The 7500-nt window shown below is 37.3% G+C and overlaps 1 protein-coding gene across 1 annotated transcript in view; it reads right to left on the reverse strand.

The window, feature by feature from the left end:
* Positions 1-6632: 6632 nt before the first annotated feature.
* Positions 6633-7500, reverse strand: part of LOC126983206 (uncharacterized) — a 79676-nt gene continuing 78808 nt past the window's right edge. The window contains exon 5 of the mRNA XM_050835817.1: positions 6633-7500. This exon is cut by the window's right edge and continues 64 nt beyond it. The gene's annotated coding sequence lies outside the window, so the exon portion shown is untranslated.

Here is a 7500-nt window from a genome sequence, read left to right on the forward strand (position 1 = left end):
TTCATTCATTCATTCCCTCCCTTCCTTCCTTCCTTCTTTCCTATTTTCGTCCTCCTGCAATTCCTCCTGCTGTTCTTTCCCTCCCTCCTTTCAACCTTCCTCATCTTTTCATTCCCTCCTTCGTCCCTTCCTTCCTTTCTTCCTTTTTCTTCCTCTTCCACTTCTTCCTGCGACTTCTAATCCGTTCTTCTTTCCTCTCCTCCTTCTTTCCTTCTCCTCCTACTCCTTCACCTCCAACTCTTCCTTCCTCTCCTTCTTTGTCCTATTCTCCTTTAATGCCATGTTCTTAACCTTCATTTTCGTCTCCCTTATCAATATTATTTCATTGTTTCCTGTTTTCCTCCTCCTCCTCCTCCTCCTCCTCCTCCTCCTCCTGTTGATTATAATGCTTGCTCTAACATTATTTTTCTTTATTGTTTCGTCTTCCTGTTCCTCCTCCTCCTCCTCCGTCTCCTCCTGTTCCTTCTGTTTGTCTTCCTCTTCCCCCTCATCTTCCTCTTTCCCTTTCCCTCCTCTTTCACATTATTTTAACAGTAATGGAATGTAGTTTCTCTCTCTCTCTCTCTCTCTCTCTCTCTCTCTCTCTCTCTCTCTCTCTCTCTCTCTCTCTCTCTCTGTTCCAGCTGGTCAGGAACGTGTCGGTAAGGAGAAAAAATGAAAAGAAAAAAGAAATGTACGTGTGTCTAACGGAACACACACACACACACACACACACACACACACACACACACACATAACAGTTGCGCAGTTAACAAATACAGGAAACTAACAAACATACTGACATACAACAATTAAGAACTTCACTAAAAAAAATATTCACACGTTAATTAGAAAAAAATAGAATGATGGAAATGGAAAAGATGATACACACAAAAAATAATGGAAAAAAAAGGAATTACGTAACATCACAAAAAAACGAAAATATAAGAAAACAGCACAAGAAAAGAAAATAGAGAAAAAAAGAAAAGAACGAAAAAGAAAAGAACAATAAAAAACAATAGAACTTAAAAGAAAACAAAAATTAAAGCAAAAAAGAAAGAAAAAAAATGATGACGATGGAAACAAGAAAACAAGATAAGAAAAAAGCACAAGAAAAGAAAATAAAGAAAAAAGAAAAGAACGAAAAAGAAAAGAACAATAAAATACGATAGAACTTGAAAGAAAACAAAAATTAAAGCAAAAAAGAAAAAAAACAAGAAAACAAAACCAAAAAACAGGAAAAAGAAAGGAACAAGAAAATAAAATAAAGAAAAAAAAGGAAGGAAAAAGTACAGACCGAGAATAGAAAACAATACAACAAAAAAGAAAACAAAAAAGAAAACAAGAAAGTAAAAGAAGGAAACAAGAAAACAACAACGATGATGAAGATGGAAAAGATAATACACAAGAAAAAAAAGAATAACAAAGAAGGAACAACGTAATAAAGAAGAAAACAGGAACAAAAATAACATGAATGAAAGAAATAAAATAAAATAGGCCTATAATAAAAACAAAAGTAGAAGAAAACCCACCTTTGTTAACCCTTTCACAACACCACAAAAAAAAATACCTTCATTTATTTTTGTCCTTAAACCCTAATTTTTTTTCCTATCCCCTTTTCCTTTTTTTCCCATCTTCCACCTTTTCCCTTTTTTTCTTCCTTCTCTTTCCCTCTTCTCCTTCCCTTCTTTTCCCTTGTTTCCTCTTTTCCTTCCCTTCTTTTCCCTTCCTTTCTCTTCTTTCCTTGTTTTTCCTTCCTTCCTCTTCTTTCCTTTCCTTCTTCTTCCTTTTCTTCCTCTTCTTTCCTTCTTTTTCCTTCCTCCCTCTTCTTTCCTTTCCTTCTTTTTCCTTCCTTCCTCTCCTTCTTTTTCCTTCCTTCCTCTTCTCCTTCCCTTTTTTTCCCTTCCTTCCTCTTCTCCTTCTCCCACTCCCTTCTTTTCTTCCTATTTTCCCTCTCCCCTTTCCTCTTCCATATTTCCTTTTTTTCTACCTTATCTCTCCACAGTTCTTTTTTTTCCCTACCTTTCCCTCTCCCCTCTTTCCCTTCTTTTCCTCCTTTCGCAATCCTTCCTTTCTCTTCCGTTTCCTATTTTCCCTTTCTACTTTCCTTTCTTCTTTCCCTCATTCCCTTTGTTTCCCCTTGTTTCCTTTCTCCTTCCCTTCATTTCCCCTACTTCCTCTTACCATTCCCTTCTTTTCTTTCGTTTCCTCTTCCCCTTCCCTTCTTTTCCCTTCCTTCCTCTTCTCCTTCCCTTCTTTATCCGTGTTCCCTCTTCCTCCTCCCATTCTTCCTTTCCATCCATGCGTGAATCACTCTACATTTTCTTCTTTTTCACATCATTTCCCTCACAAAAGATATATACGTTCTTTTCCTCCCCTTGGAATACCACACACACAACAACCCGCGCACTAAACAGGAAGAGAAAGAAAGGGTTAAAAAGCACAATAATATACACACCAAGGCACAGATGACACAAAGTAAACAAGTAACAAAAAAAAATAAGTAGTTCCCTCCCTTTCTTTACCTTCCCAAATCATACCTTACCTTACTTAACCTAACCTTACCTTACCTTACCTTGCTTTATCTAACCTAACCTAACCTTGTCTTGCCTTACCTAATCTTACCTTACCTTACCTAACCTTACCTTACTTTACCTTACCTTACCTTACATGATTTTATCTAACCTTACCTTACCTTAACTAACCTAACCTTACATAACCTTACCTCATCTTTCCCTACCTCCCCTTCTTTTCTTTCCTCTTTCCATTCCTTCCCTTCCCTTCCCTTACCTAATCTAACCTATCCTAACCTAACCTGACATTACCTAACCTTACCTGCACCTTTTCCTCACTTTCCTTCTTTTCTCTCCTCTTTCCCTCCCTACACTTCCCTTCCCTAACCTTACCTAACCTTACCTAACCTAACCTAACATTACCTAACATTACCTAACCTAACCTAGCATTACCTAACCTTACCTAACCTTACCTTACCTCACCTTTTCCTTCCTTACGTTCTTTTCTCTCCTCTCTCCCTCCCTATCCTTCCCTTCCCTACCCAATTCCCTTCCCTTAAATAAATAGAATCATTACAAAAAAGCTCGCAAACTAAAATTACACATAACAAGAAAGAAATTCAACCCATAATTAAAAAAAGAAACAAACAAACAAAAAAAAATGCAAAACATAAAATAAACACGAGAAACACGATTATAGAAAAAGCAAAAAAATAAAATCAGATAAAAAAACACCAATAACATATACAAAAAAAAAAAGAAGTACAAAAACTAAAACACCAAAATCAGGATCACACTAGAAACAACAACAAAACAAAAAAACAAAACAGGACAAAAAAAGCGAACCAAACAGCCCAACGGTCACACCCAAAATGAGGCCATGATGAGCCGCGGCCTTGAGCAGGTGTATGGGCGGAGGAGGAGGAGGAGGAGGAGACATGGAGGAAAAAGAGGAGGAGGAGGAGGAGGAGGAGAAAGAGGAGATAGGGCAAGAGGACGAGGAGGAAAAAAGAGGACAAAATATACAAAGAAGGAAAACAACAAAAACAAAAACAACAAACAAACAAACAAACAAACACAGAGGAAAGAACAAGACTATAAGAACAATAATAAAACATAATAATAATAATAATAATAATAATAATAATAATAACAAAAATAATAATAATGATAACGAGGAAGAAAAGGAGAAGAAAAAGACGAAAAAAAGAAGAAAAGCAGAGGAAAACATGAATAGCGAAATAAGAAGAAAAAAATATGTATAAAAAATATATTAAAAAAATGAAAAAGAAAATATGGTACGGGAACATTACCTGGCCAGTCCGTAACACCTGAGCGGAAATTAACGGTGTGCTGAGGTGAGCGGGGCACAGGTGAGAGAGAGAGAGAGAGAGAGAGAGAGAGAGAGAGAGAGAGAGAGAGAGAGAGAGAGAGAGAGAGAGTAATAAAATCTTACAAAACAAAAAAGGTTAAAATTTTATGTTACTAAAAGAAGAAAAAGGAAGAAAAAGAAGAAGAAGAAGAAGAAGAAGGAGGAAGATAAGGAAAGAATTAAGGAAAAGGAAGGAAGGAAGGAAGGAAGAATGAAAAAAATAAAAAGAAAGAAAGCCAGATAGAATGAAAGAGAGAAAGGAAATATGGAAGGAAGAAGCAAAAGACGAAGAAGAAACAAGCACAACAACAACAACAACAACAACAACAACAACAACAGCCAAAAAATTGATATATCACAAACAAAGAAAGAAATGAAGAATAATGTGTTACCGGTGAGAGAGAGAGAGAGAGAGAGAGAGAGAGAGAGAGAGAGCACTTCCAGACCCAACACAACGCAACACAAAAAAGAAGACAAATATGTTAGCGAAGTTTCCCCTTGACTGATGACCCTGTGTGTTGCAGATGTTACAAGTCCCGTTTTCTTTGACAAGTTTTCCGGTCGCACATTTTACTAGTGCCCCGGAAGAAGAAGAGGAGGAGGAGGAGGAGGAAACGATGACGATGACGAAGAAGGAACAAAGATAAAGGAAGAAAAGTTGAAGAGAGCGAAGAAGAAGAAGAAGAAGAAGAAGAAGAAGAAGAAGAAGAAGAAGAAGAAGAAGAAGGAACAAAGATAAAAGAAGAAAGGTGAAGAGAGCGAAGAAGAAGAAGGAACAAAGATAAAAGAAGAAAAGTTGAAGAGAGCGAAGAAGAAGAAGAAGAAGAACAAAAAAACACAAAAGAATAGAATAATAAGAAGAAAAAGAAGAAAAAGAAGAAGAAAATAAAAATGAGAATGATGAACAAGAACAGAAACAAAATCAAGATGAGAAAAGGAAGAAGAGGAGAAGAGACAAAAAAGGAAAAGAGGAGAATAAAGAGGAGGAAGAAAAAAAAGAGAAGAAAAAAAACAAAAATATCCAAAATTCGCAAATATTTCAACTTTCTCTTTTCTCTCTTTTATATTTTTTTCTTTTGTTTCATTTTGCCATTTCACAATCAATTCATTTTCTTTATTTTTTTCAGTTACCCCTCTCTCTCTCTCTCTCTCTCTCTCTCTCTCTCTCTCTCTCTCTCTCTCAGGGCGGGGCAGCACGCTAGCCTCTCATTGGTTAGCTTTAAGGAACGAGGAAGACCTGAAGAGGAGGAGGAGGAGGAGGAAGAGGAGGAGGAGGAAGAGGAGGAGGAGGAGGAGGAGGGACTAAATATGAATACTGAATGGGGAAGGAAACTAAAAATATACACAAACAGACATAAAGAGTGGCAGCAAGAGGAGGAGGAGGAGGAGGAGGAGGAGGAGGAGGAGGAGGAGGAGGAGGAGGAAGAGAAGGAGGAGGAGGAGGAAATCGGAGGAAAAAAACATGTCGTCGATGCAAAAGGAAAAAATAAATAAAAAGAAAGACAGACGAAGATATAAACAGAAAGAAGAAGAAGAAGAAGAAGAAGAAGAAGAAGAAGAAGAAGAAGAGAACGTAAGGAAAATAAACAGATTTAGTGAGGAAAGAGAGGAAGAAAGGAAAATCAGAATGAATGAATGAAGGAATGAAGGAAGGAAGGAGAAACAGAAAGGAGATTAAAAACAACGAGGAAATAAGGACACAAAGAAGGGATCAAAGAAGGGAGGAACAAAGGAAGGGAGGGAGGGAGAAATGAAGGAATGGAAAAACAGGAATAAAAGAAAGAAGGAATGAAGGATAACAAGAAGAAAGGATGCTGGGAGGGAAGGAGATTTTGGAAGGAGGGAAGGGAAGGAAAATGAAGAGAAAGAGCAGGGAAAGGAGAAAGAGAGAAAGAAGAGCAGATGGAAGGAAAAGGTAAAAAAAGGAAGGAGGAATGAAATAAATGGGAAAAATAAAGTAAAGGAAAAGGAAATGATGAAGGGAAGAAAGGAAGAGAGAAAAGGAGAAAGGGAAGAAAAAAAGAAAGGAAATAAATGAAGAGATTGGCAATAAAAGAACAAAGATGAAAGAAGGAAGGGCGAAGGGAAGGATGGAAAAGGGAAGGATAGAGAATAGAATGAAGGAGAAAGGCAAGAATGGAGGGAAGGAAGGAAAAGAAAGAAGGAAAGAAGAAAGACGAGATGGAGAAAAACACGTAAGGATAGAAAGAAGGAAGGAAGGAAGGAAGGAGGGGAAAGAAGGAAGGATGGAAGGAAGGAAGGAAGGAAGGAGGGGAAAGAGGAAAGGATGGAAGGATGGAAGGAAGAAAGGAAAACTGAAAAAAAAAACTGGATGGATTAAAGCAAGTAAGGATACAAGGAAGGAAGGAAGGAAGGAAGGAAGGAAGGAAGGAAGGAAGGAAGAAGGGAAGGGCGTTGGAGACAAAACAAAGCTTCTTCTTCATCAGCTTTAAGAACACACACACACACACACACACACACACACACACACACACACACACACACACACACACACACACACACACAGGAGGGGATGGAATATTAAAAAAGGGGAAGGAAATAAAAAAAATAAAAAACGTGGATTAGGAACACGCCCTAATCTTGTTAATTAAAATATAAATAAATAATTGTGAACGTGGGAAGAATAGTTATTTACTAGAGTTTACCATTGTCATCACCACCACCACCACCACCACCATCATCATCACTATCACCACCATCACTATCACCATCATCACCATAAACATCACTACCACCACCACCACTATCACCATCATCACCATAAACATCACTACCACCACCACCACTACCATCACCACCACCAACAACTTACTTAACTAACCTCATTCAGTACACTTTTTTTTTTACTTAATTCCTTCTTTCATTATTTTCCTTTCTTTCCTTCTTCCTTCTTTTTCTCCTCCTCCTCCTTCTCTTCTTCTGCTCTTCATTGACTTTTTTATTTTTTTCAATGTACTTATTTTATATTTCCTTTTCTCTCGTCCTCTGTACTTCCTTTTTTTCTCCCTTCTTCCTTTTTTTCCTTCCTTCGTTCCTCTTTTCACTTTTTTGTATTTCATTTTACATCCTTCAAATTCTTTATTATATTTTCTTCAGTCTTTCCTTTCATCTCTCCACATTTTCTTTCTTCGTTCCTTTCTTCTTCTCCTCTTCTGTTCTTTCTACCTCCCTCGTATATTTTTCATCTTCCTTTCCTCCCTCCTTCATTCTTCCATCATTGCTTCCTTCATTCATTCTCCTGTTGTTGTTTTTTATTTCTTTTTCCTTTATTGTATATATTTTCTCAACTCCCTCCTTCCCTTTCTCCCTTCTTGCTTCCTTTCTTCCCTCAATTCTTTCTTTCTCTTTTTCCTTAATTCTTTTTCCTTCCTTTTACTATATCTTTATTCAATGCCTTTCTTTCCTCCCTCCCTCCTTTATCCCTTCTTTCCTTCCCTATATTCTCAATTCTTCCTTCCTGCTTTCTTTCTCAACATTTCCTTTAGTTATGCATACAGACCCCCATCCTCACCCACCCACCAACTTAAAAAAATACAAGACACCCTTAAAAATACATAAAGAAGAAAACGGAGCACACGCGTCAGAGAAAACCTTTTGAGGGGTAACCACAACAAA

The sequence above is a fragment of the Eriocheir sinensis genome, chromosome 53, assembly GCF_024679095.1.
Source record: "Eriocheir sinensis breed Jianghai 21 chromosome 53, ASM2467909v1, whole genome shotgun sequence".
Lineage (NCBI taxonomy): Eukaryota > Metazoa > Arthropoda > Malacostraca > Decapoda > Varunidae > Eriocheir > Eriocheir sinensis.